Source organism: Pseudorca crassidens, chromosome 2 (genome assembly GCF_039906515.1).
Source record: "Pseudorca crassidens isolate mPseCra1 chromosome 2, mPseCra1.hap1, whole genome shotgun sequence".
NCBI lineage: Eukaryota > Metazoa > Chordata > Mammalia > Artiodactyla > Delphinidae > Pseudorca > Pseudorca crassidens.
Genome location: NC_090297.1, coordinates 73,315,140 through 73,329,949, shown reverse-complemented (window position 1 = coordinate 73,329,949; position 14,810 = coordinate 73,315,140). Strand labels below are relative to the sequence as shown.

Sequence of the window (14,810 nt, the reverse complement as noted above, 5' to 3'; positions counted from 1 at the left end):
ATGTTAATAATTAATAACACTCCTGTCTGTGACTCCTCAGATTATACTGTTTCAGGCAAACTTGTCTTTTGATTAGAAAGATTAGTTAAATCATGGATACTGGGAGAAAGGCAGGCAGTTGGGGCCACTGAAGAGAGAAGATGTAAATAATGGAGGACAGGTTTGGTGAGAGTGAGCAAGAGTTTGTAGCCAGAGAAGGGGCTTGTGTGATAGACTACTTTCTGATCCTGGTGTTGTATTTGTGGACGTCAACTCTCTCCTTTACCGTGCTCTTCCCTCAGGAATCCACCCCTATCCTCCACACAATATCTGTCTCTTTCAAACTTCTTCCACCCTTCTGTATCAGGTTCCCAGGTCTCAGCTGCAGTATCCCAGCAGTGCAAGGCTTATGAACTCACTATCGCGTTCTAATTTGAAGAATCCACATAGGTAAGCGCAGGAATTCCAGACCTCCTTCAGTTCTCAGCAGAAGCCCAGGTTACATGGTGCAAGAGTGTCTGGTGGACGTTGAAGACTCTCGCCCTCTCCACCGTGCACATTGCCAGAGATGGCCTTTGAGAACAGCAGCCGCTGGGGAGTCGCCTAAGGTTTCCAACATCCCCTGCTGGCATTCGGGTGTCCCCTCCTCTCGTTCCCAGTATTTCTCGACCAGAGGAAATTCCCCTCATTGAGGAGAGACAGTGTGCTTCAGTGTTCCACCAGTTGTAGGGTTACATGACGCTACCTCCTTGGACAGGTACATTGGCCAGGCCTCTGCCTTGCTTCCCCAGGCTCTCACCTGGGTTTCCTCTGGATCCCACCCCCATTCTCCTTGGAATTTGAGGCCAGGGAGCCACTGAGGCAGGGAGGCCATGAAGTGTCTCTGAGAACCAGTGGAAGGGGAGTTAGGGATACGAAAGTGCCTCGAGGGCACAAGTAGTTAGCAGAGAGGCAGGCACTTGGAATATATCATCAGTTTGGGAAGATGTGAAAGGAAACAATGAAAACTGAAGCATCACTTTACAAACCAAAAATAGGCCCCGTCTTTTTAGGACCTGACAGATGATTTCTGGTGGAAATTGGGCACTGAGGTAGGCTGAGTAATATTCTGGGCAGAATTTGTCGTGTGCTTAGTTGGGACCTACTATTTAAAACAGTTTGCTTAAGCTATTAGAAGGTGGTAAGTCTATTTCCATTCCTCCCAGGCATTATTTGTCAAAGTTCAACTGGGCTTAGTCAACAGTTTTCCCTAGGGTTAAGTTAAAGCTAAAAACTTAAATTATTTATTATTATTATTTATTCTCCACTACCCTTGTTTCGTTAGTTCCCATTTGACATTTACCTGACACGTTCCCACCCATGGTATACATGATAGTTGACAAAGCCAAGGTGTTGGGTTGTTTAGGCTCTGGGAGTTGAGTGATAAATCCAATTTTCTCTTTTTTCTTTCACTTCTTACTTGTAAGCAACTAGTTGGACTGTGTTTCTTTGACTTCTTTGAAGGTTTAGAGTTAGGTGGTCAAGTGGTCACTGCGTCTCCCCTGGGGCTGATTACTCCTTTCTTTTGAAATTGATGATATTTTGGGTCCAATGGGCATGCTGAACTGTCCACATTGTTTGGTTTTTCTAAATTGTGTTATGGCACCTGAGCTTCCAAACTTCTGTGTTATTTTTGTTCTGCGTAGCTACGTGAAATGGAACATTATGTTTGATAAAAGATTATTTTGAACATTTCTATCTCTTTTACCCACTACTTTGCAAAGTCTGAACTGGTGACACATCTAATTCAGCAAGGTGGCAGTAGCTTGTTTTCATAAAAATTCTCCTCCCTCCTCTGTGAGCTTATTTGCAGTGAAGTTGACTTTTTAAAGTAAAGTGAGCATTTGTAAATTTGGAAGATGGATCAGCAGTAATCCAGGCAGCAGCTTCAAGATTATTTCTATGCTCTTTGCTGGATTAGAATTTTAGGGCTGTTTAGGTATACTTCTCATTTAAGGTAGTACTGTCTTTCTTTTGTAAGAGAAGAGAGCCCACTTAAAATTTGTGTAAAATCTAATTGATGTGATTCTAGTGCTGTGTTTGACTGGCTTTGTGATATGAATGGTTGTATGTGTGGTGTATTGGTAGGAAAAGTTAGGAACTGTGGATTTAATTTGCATCATTGCATTTGATGGGAAGATTTTCATGTGTAATTTTGTCATTGCTATTATTTAAAATATATTTTTTCCAGGTATTTAATAAATAAAATCTGTAATCATGTGTGACATTCATAGTGATTGCTGAAAAATCAGGACAGTAATTTTAGCACGCGTCTCAGTTTATATTTAGAATCGGTCTGTCTGCAGTTACCCAAACAAATATGTGCTAGCTACTCTATGGAGAGGAAAGATAGAAATTGAACACTTTCTACAATCAGTTTAGTTCACATGAAACCAGATGGAGACATTTTCATTTAGCTGTAGGTTTGAGCACATCCAAGATGATAATGTTGTATTTAATTACTTACATCTCTCAATCTAGAATCCTAAAGATTGACAGATATTACTTCCTCCGTTTTAATGATGTGAAAAATCGAGCTAGGCAGAGGGAAAAAAAAAAAAAAAACCAGGCAAAATGCATGCCGAATCATCATAGGATTAGAAATTGGTCTACAGCTGCCCCTTTTATACTAATTTTGACAATAGGCGCTACTATTTACTGTTACATGTAAACAAGGGGATGACCTTCATTCATTTATTAGATAGTTTTAGTTTAATTAGATGGTTTTGCTACTTTTACAGTATTTGAGGAAAAGAAAAAGTCGTCAAATCCATTGAATACTTTTTCCTAATCTCTGATGTCTACTTTAGTCCATGTCAGTTTCACCCTTAGTCAACACACACATACTTCAATCCATTATTTTTGGAAAATTTAAACAAGTTATTTCTGGAATTTGCTGCAAAAATTAAAGGAAAACATACATTTTAATATTCAGGAAAGTTTTAAAGGGAGGGATCAGTGCTTCTTAAAATCAAGTGGACTATACATATGTGGAAAACTTTTTCACTTGTCAGAAATCAGTGCCAAATGGGCATTTCTGGCAGAAAGAAAAGTTTGCTGCTACATATGTTAGGAGGTTGTCATTTTGGAATAGGAGGCATTTTCTCTTTTAAAAATGTATCTTGGGGCTTCCCTGGTGGCGCAGTGGTTGAGAGTCCGCCTGCCGATACAGGGGACACGGGTTCGTGCCCCGGTCCGGGAAGATCCCACATACCACAGAGCGGCTGGGCCCGTGAGCCGTGGCTGCTGAGCTTGCGCGTCGGGAGCCTGTGCTCCGCAACGGGAGAGACCACAGCAGTGAGAGGCCCGCGTACCGCAAAAAACAAAAACAAAAACAAACAAACATGTATCTTGGGTATGTGTTGAGAGCTATTTTCATCCTTGACTAAGGAATTAAAAGTTAAATGTATTTTTCATTAGTTGTAATATGGCCTATTTACTTCCATAATGTGCTTGAAAGCATATCTGTGAATTTTGTTTTTGAATTCATAAGGAACCAGAATAATAAATATAGGATGAAGTGAAGGTCCTGAAGTATAGCTTCTACTGAGAACAAAATTAAACAAATACACTCAGCAATACCTATGAATATAGATATTTAGATCTCCAAGTAAAATTACCTAATGGTAATCCAAGAGTTTTCTCCCGTTGGTATAACTATACATATTATGGTAATATGCAAGTGATATTCATGTTTTCTGGAAGAAAAGAGTCTAGAGTAGTGTAAAAATACTGTGATTTATGTAATTGTTTGGGTGATTTCTGATATTTTGTAGGCATTCCACAAATGCAACAATTTTTTCTTTCAGTTAATGTTTTGTATTTTTTATCGTGATAAAAACACATAACATAAAATTTACCATGTTAACCATTTTTAAGTGTATTGTTCAGTAGTGTTAAATATATTCACATTGTTGTGAAATAGATCCCTAGATCTTTCTCATCTTGCAAATCTGAAATTTTATATCCATTAAACAACAACTCCCCTTTCCCCTTCCCCCAGGTCTCTGGTAACCACCATTCTACTTTCTGTTTCTATGAGTTTTAGTAGTTTAGATACCTTAATATAAATGGAATCATACAGTATTTGTCTTTTTGTGACTGGTTTATTTCACTTAATAAAATGCCCTAAGGTTTTATCCATGTTGTAGCATATGACAGTATTTCCTTCCTTTTTAAAGCCAAGTAATATTCCATTGTATATACACCACATTTTGTTTATCCATTCATCTGTTGATGTATATTTGGGTTGCTTCCACATCTTTGCTATTGAGAATAGTGCCATTATGAACATAGGTGTGCAAATATCTCTCCAATACCCTGCTTTCAGTTCTTTTTGATATATAGCTAGAAATGGGATTGTTGTATCATCTTTGGAGAAATGTCTATGCAAGTCCTTTCCCCATTTTTACTCTAAACCAGTCAAACAACTGTTTTTTTGTTTTTGTTTTTTTTTGTGGTACGCGGGCCTCTCACTGTTGTGGCCTCTCCCGTTGCGGAGCACAGGCTCCTGACACGCAGGCTCAGCGGCCATGGCTCACGGGCCCAGACACTCCGCGGCATGTGGGATCTTCCCGGACGGGGGCACGAACCCATGTCCCCTGCATCGGCAGGCGGACTCTCAACCACTGTGCCACCAAGGAAGCCCCTTTCCCCATTTTTAAATCTGGTTATTTGATTTTTTGTTGTTAAGTTGTTGGAATTCTTTATATCAGATAAATGATTTTCTCCCACTCCATAGGTTGCCTTTTCACTCTATTGATTGTGTTCTTTGACGTACACAAAAATTTTGTTTAATGTAGTCTCATTTGTGTAGTTTTGCTTTTATTGCCTGTGTAGCACTGATTATTTTTAGCAGTTTAAAAATGTATTGATAGAATTGTTTCAAGTTGCTGTTTATTATTTTCCTCTTTATTCTTTGAAGTCCATGAGATTTTTTGAGACTTTGCAATTATGATGCCTGGTGTAATTATTTAACAAATTAAACTTAATTTTGATTAACTTTTTCTTTTTCAAAGATCCATTTTTTAATCTGTTTAATGTAGAATTTTGTTGCTGTAACTTAACTAATATGTTAATAGGAATTATGTTAATCCTGTACATTAATTTAGGGAGAATTAACATTTTTAAAAAATTAATTAATTAATTTTTGGCTGCATTGGGTCTTTGTTGCTGTGCATTGGCTTTCTCTAGTTGCGGCAAGCAGGGGCTACTCTTTGTTGCAGTGCTAGGGCTTCTCATTGCAGTGGCTTCTCTTGTTGTGGAGCATGGGCTCTAGGCACGCAGGCTTCAGTAGTTGTGGCACGTGGGCATGGTAGTTGTGGCCCGTGGGCTTAGTTGCTCCATGGTATGTGGGGTCTTCCCAGACCAGGGCTTGAACCCGTGTCCCCTGCATTGGCAGGCAGATTCTTAACCACTGCACCACCAGGGAAGTCCAGAATTAACATCTTTACTATATTGATTCTTCCAATCTGTGAACATGATATGTGTCTCCAGGTATATATGTCTCCCTTGATTTCTTTTATCAAAATACCATAATTTTAATTACACATATCTTGCACATGTTTTGTTAGATTTATACTTAAGTATTTCATATTCTTTGGGGCAACTGTAAATGATACTGCATTAAAATTTTTTTGTTTCCATTTCTTTGCTGTCAATATATAGAAATGCAATTGGTTTTTGTGTTGGTCTTGTATCCTGAAACCTCATTGAACTCACATTTTGGATCTAGGACTGTAGATCCTTTGATTTTTTTTAATGTAGACAGTCATGTCATTTGCAAACTGAAACAATTTCTTTTCAACCTGTATGCCTTTAATTTATTTTTCTTGCCTTGTTGCAATGGCTAGAACTTCTAGTATTGTGCTAAATAATTTGAATGGTGAGAGTGGACGTCCTTGCCTTCTTCCCAATATTAGAGAAAAATTATTCTGTCTTTTACAATTAAGTATGATGTTAGCTGTATGTTTTTTTGTAGATGTTCTTTATTAGGTTGAGGTGGTTCCCCCCTCTGTTCCTAGTGTACTGAGACTTTTTATCCTGAGTGGATATCAAATTACATCAAATGCTTTTTCTGCAACAACTGATATGGACATATGATTTTTCCCTTAGCCTATTGATATGGTGGATTGTATTGATTAATTTTTTTAATATTGAATCAGCCTTGCGTACATGGAATAAATCCCATTTGGTCATGTATACATGACACACACATACATACACATATACAAACACACATACATATACATGCTTATTGTAGTATTCAATTTGCCAACATTGTTAAATATTTTTTGCTATTAATTTCAGGAGAGATATTGGTTGTAGTTTCCTTTTTGTTGTGCTTCCTTTATTTGGTTTTGGTTGTTAGAATATTACTGGCCTCATGTGGTACCAAGAAACTACCGCTTGTTGAGTTTGGGTGTTGTATCAAATTCAAATATCTATAATAACCTGAGAAGGGTATTAAAATACTCCTTTTTTCCAACTACATATCTCTGTGAGGCCAATTTTTTCCATATATTTCAACCAGAAGAACTTATCAAAATGAATGCAGAAACAGGTATGAGAATCTATTTTCTTGAAGAAAGATATTAGAGGAATTTGAAAAAGTATAAAACAATGTTACTCATTCCTTTTTAAGAAAACTATAGTTACTTTTTAATACAGTATGTTTTTGTTAACATGTAATGGCTTTATTATTGTTATTTTTAAATGAATGAATAAGTATTTTAAACATTTATCAGTTTTACTTTCTAATAAGGTGAATATTGATAGATATGACCCACAAAAACAAAGCTCAACAAAACTGAAAGAGCATAAAGAGTTCCAGCACCAAAAGTTTGAGAAGCACTACTAAGATGACCAAGGCAAGGAGAAAAGTGAAGCCAGAGGCATGGGCATATGCATCTCACACTTGGCATTGGTTTAAACAAGTTGTTACACGTGCACATTTTCCTCTTTCTCCGCTAGTATTTTTATTTCACAAAAAGATGCTTTTTCCTCCACATCAATTCATTGATATGTATGCTAATCTCTTAGGAAAAAATACAACACATCAATTCATTGATATGTATGCTAATCTCTTAGGAAAAAATACGATAAATAGACCAATAGAAGTCCATAATGTAATCTTTACAAAATGAAATGCCTCAAAATTATCTCCACCCTAACTTTAACAAATGTTTTATATAGACATATAACTATATTTTAAGTTACAAATTATAAAAGAAATATTCAGTTATAACTTATGCAAGGATTAAGTAATTTAGAATGTTTTACCAAGAATTGACTAAGAGATAGTACAAGAGATATTTACATTACTGTCTTTTGATTTTGATTATTGTAAATGGCTTTTCTTTTGTATTTTTCCCCAGTACTTCATTGAAGTATAATTTGTATATAGTAAAATGTACACGTTGTAGAGTTTTTATAAGATTTTGGTAATACCATTCGAAGATACCTAGTTTGTAATAGAATGAACATGCAAGATGAGATGATAAAAAAATCTTAGGGGTCTTCCTTGGTGGCGCAGTGGTTGAGAGTCCGCCTGCCGATGCGGGGGACACGGGTGCGTGCCGCGGTCCGGGAGAATCCCACATACCACGGAGCGGCTGGGCCCGTGAGCCATGGCCGCTAAGCCTGTGTGTCCGGAGCCTGTGCTCCGCAGCGGGAGGGGCCACAACAGTGAGAGGCCCGAGTACCGCAAAAAAAAAAAAAAAAAAAAAAACTTAGAATATCAGTGAGGGGAAAAAATAAGATGAAGTGAGCTAGGGGAGACATTAGCTCACAAAATCCATGTTATGAAATCCTGCATGTTTATTAGAGCTGGACACGCTTTTTTTTTTTTAACATCTTTATTGGAGTATAATTGCTTTACAGTGTTGTGTAAGTTTCTGCTGTATAACAACGTGAATCAACTGTATGCATACATATATCCCCATATCCCCTCCCTCTTGCATCTCCCTTCCACCCTCCTTATCCCACCCCTCTAGGTGGTCGCAAAGCACTGAGAGCTGGGCACACATTTAATTCAAGTTTTCTAACTTCCAGGCAAAGAGGGACATACACAGAAAGTTTAATGATTAATTGAAAAGCTAATCAAAGAGAAAAACAAACCAATTGCCTAAGAGGAACAAAGTTGTTGCTATGTAGAATCCAAAGTGAAATTTATGCTACAGTTTCTTTTAAAATGAATTCAGTATAGTGTAATGCAAAATGTCTTCAACATCCTTACAGTGGAATTCAGTAGGATATTTTGGGCTGTTTTTTATAATGTCCTTCAATGGGCCCATGATGTGGATCTGTGTTTTGGGGGGAAGTAACCTCCAAAGATCTGATTATTTTCTTCTCTAACATGAGAATAATATCTACCTTGAGAGCATTGTGATATAGGTAAAGATTGTAGTCTGTGCTCAATAAATGATAACTATTCTGTTATAGGGTGGCTGTGACCAACAGTGTAGTGTGGTCCAGATATGTAGCTCTCTGATGATCTGGCTTAATCTAGGAATGGATGTTACAGTGTCTCAAAGAAAGTTCTGCATATCTTTTAGGAATTCCTTCATACATATTATTATTCTTAGCTGAGATGTTAAGGAGCAATCCGTCTGAGGTTTTGCTCCCTGAGAATTACCTGCTATTATTTCTTTTCAGTCAAGTAAAGAATTCCATGATTTGAGAGTCAGCTGGACCAAGTAATAGGAGGACTTTACCAAATGTATGTAGCTAAATAGAAGGCCACAGCTCCTCTGCAGCAAATGGGCTAAAGTAATGATCTTAGACAGGTTTAAATCTCCTCCAAAATCAATTTTGCATTTGTTCCAACACACAGAAGAGTAGGTGTTGGAAGTCCTAAATTTATGACATGGAATGTGGCTCCAAATGCCCATTTCAGCTAGAACAGTTTTAGGTAGAGATAAAATAGTTGGAATTACCACTTCCGCTTCTCTTGCAGAGAAGTGTAATTTTTTTCTTCAGACCAAAATATTTTTTCTGGAGTGTTTTTTAAACCATCAGTTAAGTTTCTGTCGAGAGAAAGTGAAAACAAAATTGTTGGGGTTTGGAAAATTCTCACCTAGCGAAAGTTGAATTAGGCCTCAGACTTTTTTGAATAGAGGAGTAAACTTAGTTTGTAGTAATTGCATGAGCATTTTAGGTTGGTTTGCTTCCTGAGCAGTAGTCTTTTAAAGTCAGCTATCAGATCAACGTAATGGGTATTTGATTTTTAAAAATCTTTTGAGCGTTTGAGTCTAATTTTCTTTCATTAGTAATCCCTTGTGAATTTGCCTTAAGTAAGTCCTACAATCTGTACACATTTTCCACATCATTTAAAGCCTTCTGGGGCTGCCCACGGTGGACTAACTCAGATTCACTGTGATGTCTGCAGGCGGCTGAAGCTAGAGCACGGGCTCCTCTCTGCTTCCCAGGGCCCACAAGAGAAAGGAGGGCCCATCCTTCTTGTCCAGACTAAATCAGTGGGAAGGTCATGATCTTAGGTTTGGAGTCAGTTAGGTACTTTTAACATGTGCTAAAGAATGAATTAGACTCAATTATATATCGTAGCCTCAATGATTGTTTTCAAATTCTAAGCAACTAATTGGATTATAACGTAGCCAAATTTCCATCATATTAGAAATTTCCATTTTCCTCACTGCCAGATTAGAGTTTTGGGGTTTAAATAAATGCTTATTTATTTGTAACATATAAAAATAACATAATCTATTATTAATTATAAATGATTATTAATATATAGTATTATATGTTATAATAATATAATAAACTATAATTCTCATTCAGTTTTCCTTTTCCAAATACCAAAACACCTCTTGCTTTATTGGAAAGTCTTCTGTATAGTTTGATTTAATTTTGATTTAAACTGATCCTTAAAAAATGAGTCATACAATGTGTTACAAAAATCAGTTATAAAAATATAAAAATATTTAATTATTAGATTTATTTATTAGTCTTGCTTTCATGGTTGAGATTTGCAGTTTCTCATAGGAAAACTAGATGAATGTTTAATTTTTGGCAAAGAGCAATTCTTCTCTATATTATGGAAAATCTGCAGGATGTCATTCTAGAGGGTAAATAAGAGGGGTACCCTTTCCCCTCCCCTCCCCTCCCCTCCCCTCCCCTCCCCTTCCCTTCCTTCCCCTCCCCTCTCCTCTCCTTTCCTCTCCTCTCCTTTCCTTTCCTTTCTTTCTATGACTATAATTTATCTGTCTCATTTGAGTTTTGGATGTGGTTCTGGTTTAGGGTCCCTTAGTCTATCTCCTCTAATTAGTGGATTCTGGTCTGTGAGGAGCCAGATAAATGGACTGGGAAGCTGAGAAAGAAAAGCTTCTCTGGTGCATATAGTCCCCAGGGCACATTTGTAACTCAATCTCTATGACTGGTGTCTGCATCATTTTTATCCTAATGGTCTTCTTAAGCAGTTGTCTCAGATTGTGTAATATAATAGATGAAGGGTTATTATTTTAACTCTAAAATGTTTAGGTATATATTTGGTAGGTGAGATAGTTGTTATATAAATTCTAATGGACTAAAATGAGGAAAATAGGAAATTCATTTTTTTTGTTATAGGTTACCTCCAGGTTATAAAGTACAAGCTAAATACTTAGTATAGTATAGGTGAAATAGTCATGTAACTTGTTAATGAAATTACGTGAAACAGGAAAATGTTACTGTATTCTAAAAAGCATATTTAAATTGTCCAATCTTGGGATCACAGTATAGCTCTGCAAATTATTACTTTTACCTCCCCACTGCCCTTTTCTGGCCCAAAGGAACCACATTTAAATTGAAATTCAAATGTAGTGAGCTCAGAGTTTTGTCTACTTCCAGTCCTTCTGTCTGTGCTCCAAGAGGAAATACTTGGCTTATGACCATTACTTTACCCTCTTTGGACATCATCAGAACTGTGGGTGCTGCAGCCTGCTTCTCCTGAGATGAATCAGCGATGCTGTCTGCCAGTCCGCTCCAGCCATGGCTGGCTGTTCATTCTAATAGTTGGGCCCATAATGTTCCATGAAGCTGCATAAAGTAGAAGGTCATAAAGCCATTTGATTTGGGCCAAAAATTTGAAACCAAAGAATGGTATGTGATTTTCTTCTTCACATTTTAAGATTGCAAAAGTTTGTAACTAGAAATTTTGAAGGTTAACTTTGCAGAAAGACTGGCAGAATTTTTCACATGGATTCCTAAAATAGATTTTTAGGGAGTATGCTTTCTGGCATTCTTTCAATTTTAATTCTCATTTATATCCTATTATAATTTTAAATTACTTTCTTCTAATGCTAAATAAATTTGAGTTCTGTTTTATTTAAATTTCTGTAGTTTCTATTAACTGCTTACTAGATATGGTGAATGATATCTGTTAAATGTCTTAATTATTCAGATCAGTGTGATAATATTGGACTTTTGACTGGTCAGGGATATAAGATATTAAAACCTCATATTTGTATATATATTTATATATATAATGTATATTTTTAAGACTTTTTTTGAATAATCAAATAGTGCCAGTATTTCAATGAAGTTAAGAAATGTGAAAGACATGATAAAAATACCTTTATGTAGATGAACATAGATGATAAAAAGAGTTTGGTGGAGTTAAGAATTCAAGATTAAGAGAGAATAAATCATTATTTGTTTCATTTTGATTTGCCTTTTAGTAAAAATGTTTTTTTTTCCCCATTACCATTTGTAAAATGGAAACAAAACATAACCTATTTAGTGTATTTTGTTTGGTAAGTGTTCAGTAAATCTGTTTAATTAAAACCAAGTATGAAAACAGAAATTGGAAAAGTCTATTTAATATTAAAATAGATAAGAGAGTAGGCTGGTATAAACAATGTAGGCTAATGCAATAGAGATATCTTCAAAGTTTGTCTTCCTGCTTCTTTGATGTAATCCTTGGCAGAGAAAGGGTATCATGTAGACTAGCTGTCGATAAGCCAGATATTAAAGTAACTATATTTGTGATTATTTAGAAAGATGGAAGATGTGATTCATTCTTAACCTTTATTTTGTATCACCAAAATTTCATGAGTAAAATAATGCAGAGTTGCTGTAACCTAATTTAAAAAAAACCCAGATAAACACATTAAGCTCTACTATGTATCAGGCTCTGTGTTTTGTTCATATTGCTCAGAATGAGAGACACTGCCTTTTCCAGTAAAGAACTTTAAATCAAATACTTTAAAAATACGATACAATGTGGTAGATTATGTAACAGTGTTCATGGGAAAGACAGACCATTGTGCCTAAGAGACAGAAGGAAAAGAAAGGGCATCTAAGCTGTGCTTGAATGTTGGGTGGTGAAAGAGAACATTCCAGGATTAGAGAAAAACACAGGTTAAGTGCATGCAAATTAGAAAATGAATACCATTTTCAGGATCGTCTTTTTATCTCATGCTTTTATCTCTAGCTAGAATATTTTTCAAACATATTTGGCTGCAACTCATGGTAAGAAGAAATAACAATTTATTTCTTGCCATAGTATACATACACCCAAACACACCCATGCGTTCCCCCCTGCCCCCCACCAGAAAGAAAAATGTCAAGACTCAGTACTTACTTTTCCTCCTACATGCAATGCAGTCTGTCTCTCTTATATTTTCATCTATTCTATTCTTTCATTTAAAAATGCTGATTGAATCTCACTAAATTGATTTCATGACCCTCTATAGGTCATGGTCTGTATTTAAAAAACAAATAAGCAAAAACCTGTACTAGAGTTCAGAATTCATAGGGAGGACCCTTTCATACCCAATATGCAGGTTTACAAAGGAACTATTTGGCTTTTTCTCATCAGGGTTTTAAGATTGTGAGAAACAGACCGATGGCTTTAGCATATTTGCAGTTCAGAAGGCAACATGGTATAGTTCAAAGGTTTTGAGAGCGGAGGAGACCTGTCCAAGTCTTTGACAAGTTAGTGAATCTGTCTGAATCTCAGTTTTCCCATCTGTAAAATGGAACTATGAGGATCAAATGAAACAACACATCTATTTAGATAGTGGTTCTCAAACTTTTCTGTATGTCTAAATCATATGGGGAGCTTTAACAAATTTCAGTGCCCAGCCTGTATCTCAGACCAATTAAATTGGAATGTTTGGGGCTGGGACCCAGGCATCAGTATTTTTTTTTTTTCTTTTTTGAAACTTTATATTTTTTGAATAGCAACTCTTCATATTCCCCTCCCTTCAACTCCTGGCAACTGCCATTCTTCTTTCTGTTTCTCCTTGTTTGACTATTATAGACACCTCATAAAAATGTTATTATGCAGTATCTGTCATTCTGTGACTGGTTTATTCCACTTAACATAATATCCTCAAGATTCACCCATATTGTCATATATGGCAGGATTTCTTTCTTTTTTAAAGCATAATAATATTCCATTGTGTGCATACACCACATTTTATTTATCCCTTCATCTACTGATGGACATTTAGGTTGTTTCCATGTCTTGGAATGAACCTGGGAGTGAAGATGTCTCTTCATAATCATGATTTCAATTATTTTGGATAAATACTCAGAAGTGGGATTGCTGGATCATATGGTAGTTCTATTTTTAATTTTTTGAGGAAACTTCATACTGTTTTTCACAGTGCCTGCACCATTTTACATTCCCACCAACAATGTGAGAGGGTTCCAGTTTCACCTCATCCTCACCAACACTTGTTATCTTTTTTTTTTTTTTGAATAATAGCCAGTCTAATTGTGTGAGGTGATATCTCATTGTGGTTTTGATTTGCATTTCTCTGATAATTAGTGATATTGAGAATCTTTTCATATACCTGTTGACCATTTGCAGGTCTTCTATGGAGAAATGTCTATTCAACTCCTTTGCCCATTTTTTAATTGGTTTATTGTTTTGCTATTGAGTTGAAGGAGTTTCTCATATATTATGACTATTAGCCCCTTATCAGATATATGGTTTGCAAATATTTTCTCCCATTCTGTAGATTGTCCTTTCACTCTTTTGACAGTTTCATTTGCTGTGCAGAAACTTTAGTTTGATGTAGTCCCACTTGTCTACCTTTGCTTTTGTTGCCTGTACTTTTGGTGTCATATCCAAGAAATCATTGCCAAGACCACTATCATGAAGCATTTCCCTTGTTTTCTTCTAGGAGTCTACAGTTTCAGGTCTTACACTTAAGTGTTTAATCCATTTTGATTTTTTGCATATAGTGTTAAGATAGGGTCCAATTTCATCCTGTTGCATGTGGATGTACAGTTTTCCCAACACCATTTGTTGAAGGGACTATCCTTTCCCTATTGTTTATGCTTGGAATCCTTGTCGAAGATAAGTTGACCATATTTACATGGGTTTATTTCTGGACTCTCTTTTGTTCCACTGGTCTATGTGTCTAGCCTTATGCCAGTATCATGCTATTATAATTACTATAAGTTTGTAATATATTTTGAAATTAGGAAGTATGTTACCTTCAGCTTTGTTCTTTCTCAAAATAGTTTTGGCTTTTTGATGTCCTTTGTAGTTCCATATGAATTTTAAGATTCTTTTCTCTATTTCTATAAGAAATGTCATTGGGATTTTGGTAGGGATTGCATTGAATCTGTAAGTCGTTTTGGGAAGTGTGGCTATTTTAACAGTATTGTCTTCTAATTCATGAACGTGGGGTGTCTTTCCATTTACTTGGCCCTTTTAGGATTTCTTTTGTCACTGTTCTGTAGTTTTTAGTGTACAAGTTTCACGTCCTTAGTTAAGCTTATTCCTAAGTATTGTATAGGCATAAGTATATTTTTAAACCTCCTCTGGTGCAGTGTAT

At 36.1% G+C, this 14,810-nt stretch overlaps 1 protein-coding gene across 11 annotated transcripts in view; it reads left to right on the top strand.

Annotated features, from left to right (window-relative positions):
- TTLL7 (tubulin tyrosine ligase like 7) overlaps window positions 1-14,810 on the top strand; it is a 157,730-nt gene that overhangs the window by 3,554 nt on the left and 139,366 nt on the right. Inside the window, exon 1 of one of the 11 annotated variants that reach the window (XM_067726697.1) lies at window positions 10,975-11,115. The exons of the other annotated variants lie outside the window; for them this stretch is intronic. The gene's annotated coding sequence lies outside the window, so the exon portion shown is untranslated. Of the gene's footprint in view, window positions 1-10,974; window positions 11,116-14,810 lie in introns of those variants that run through there. 11 annotated transcript variants of the gene reach the window in all.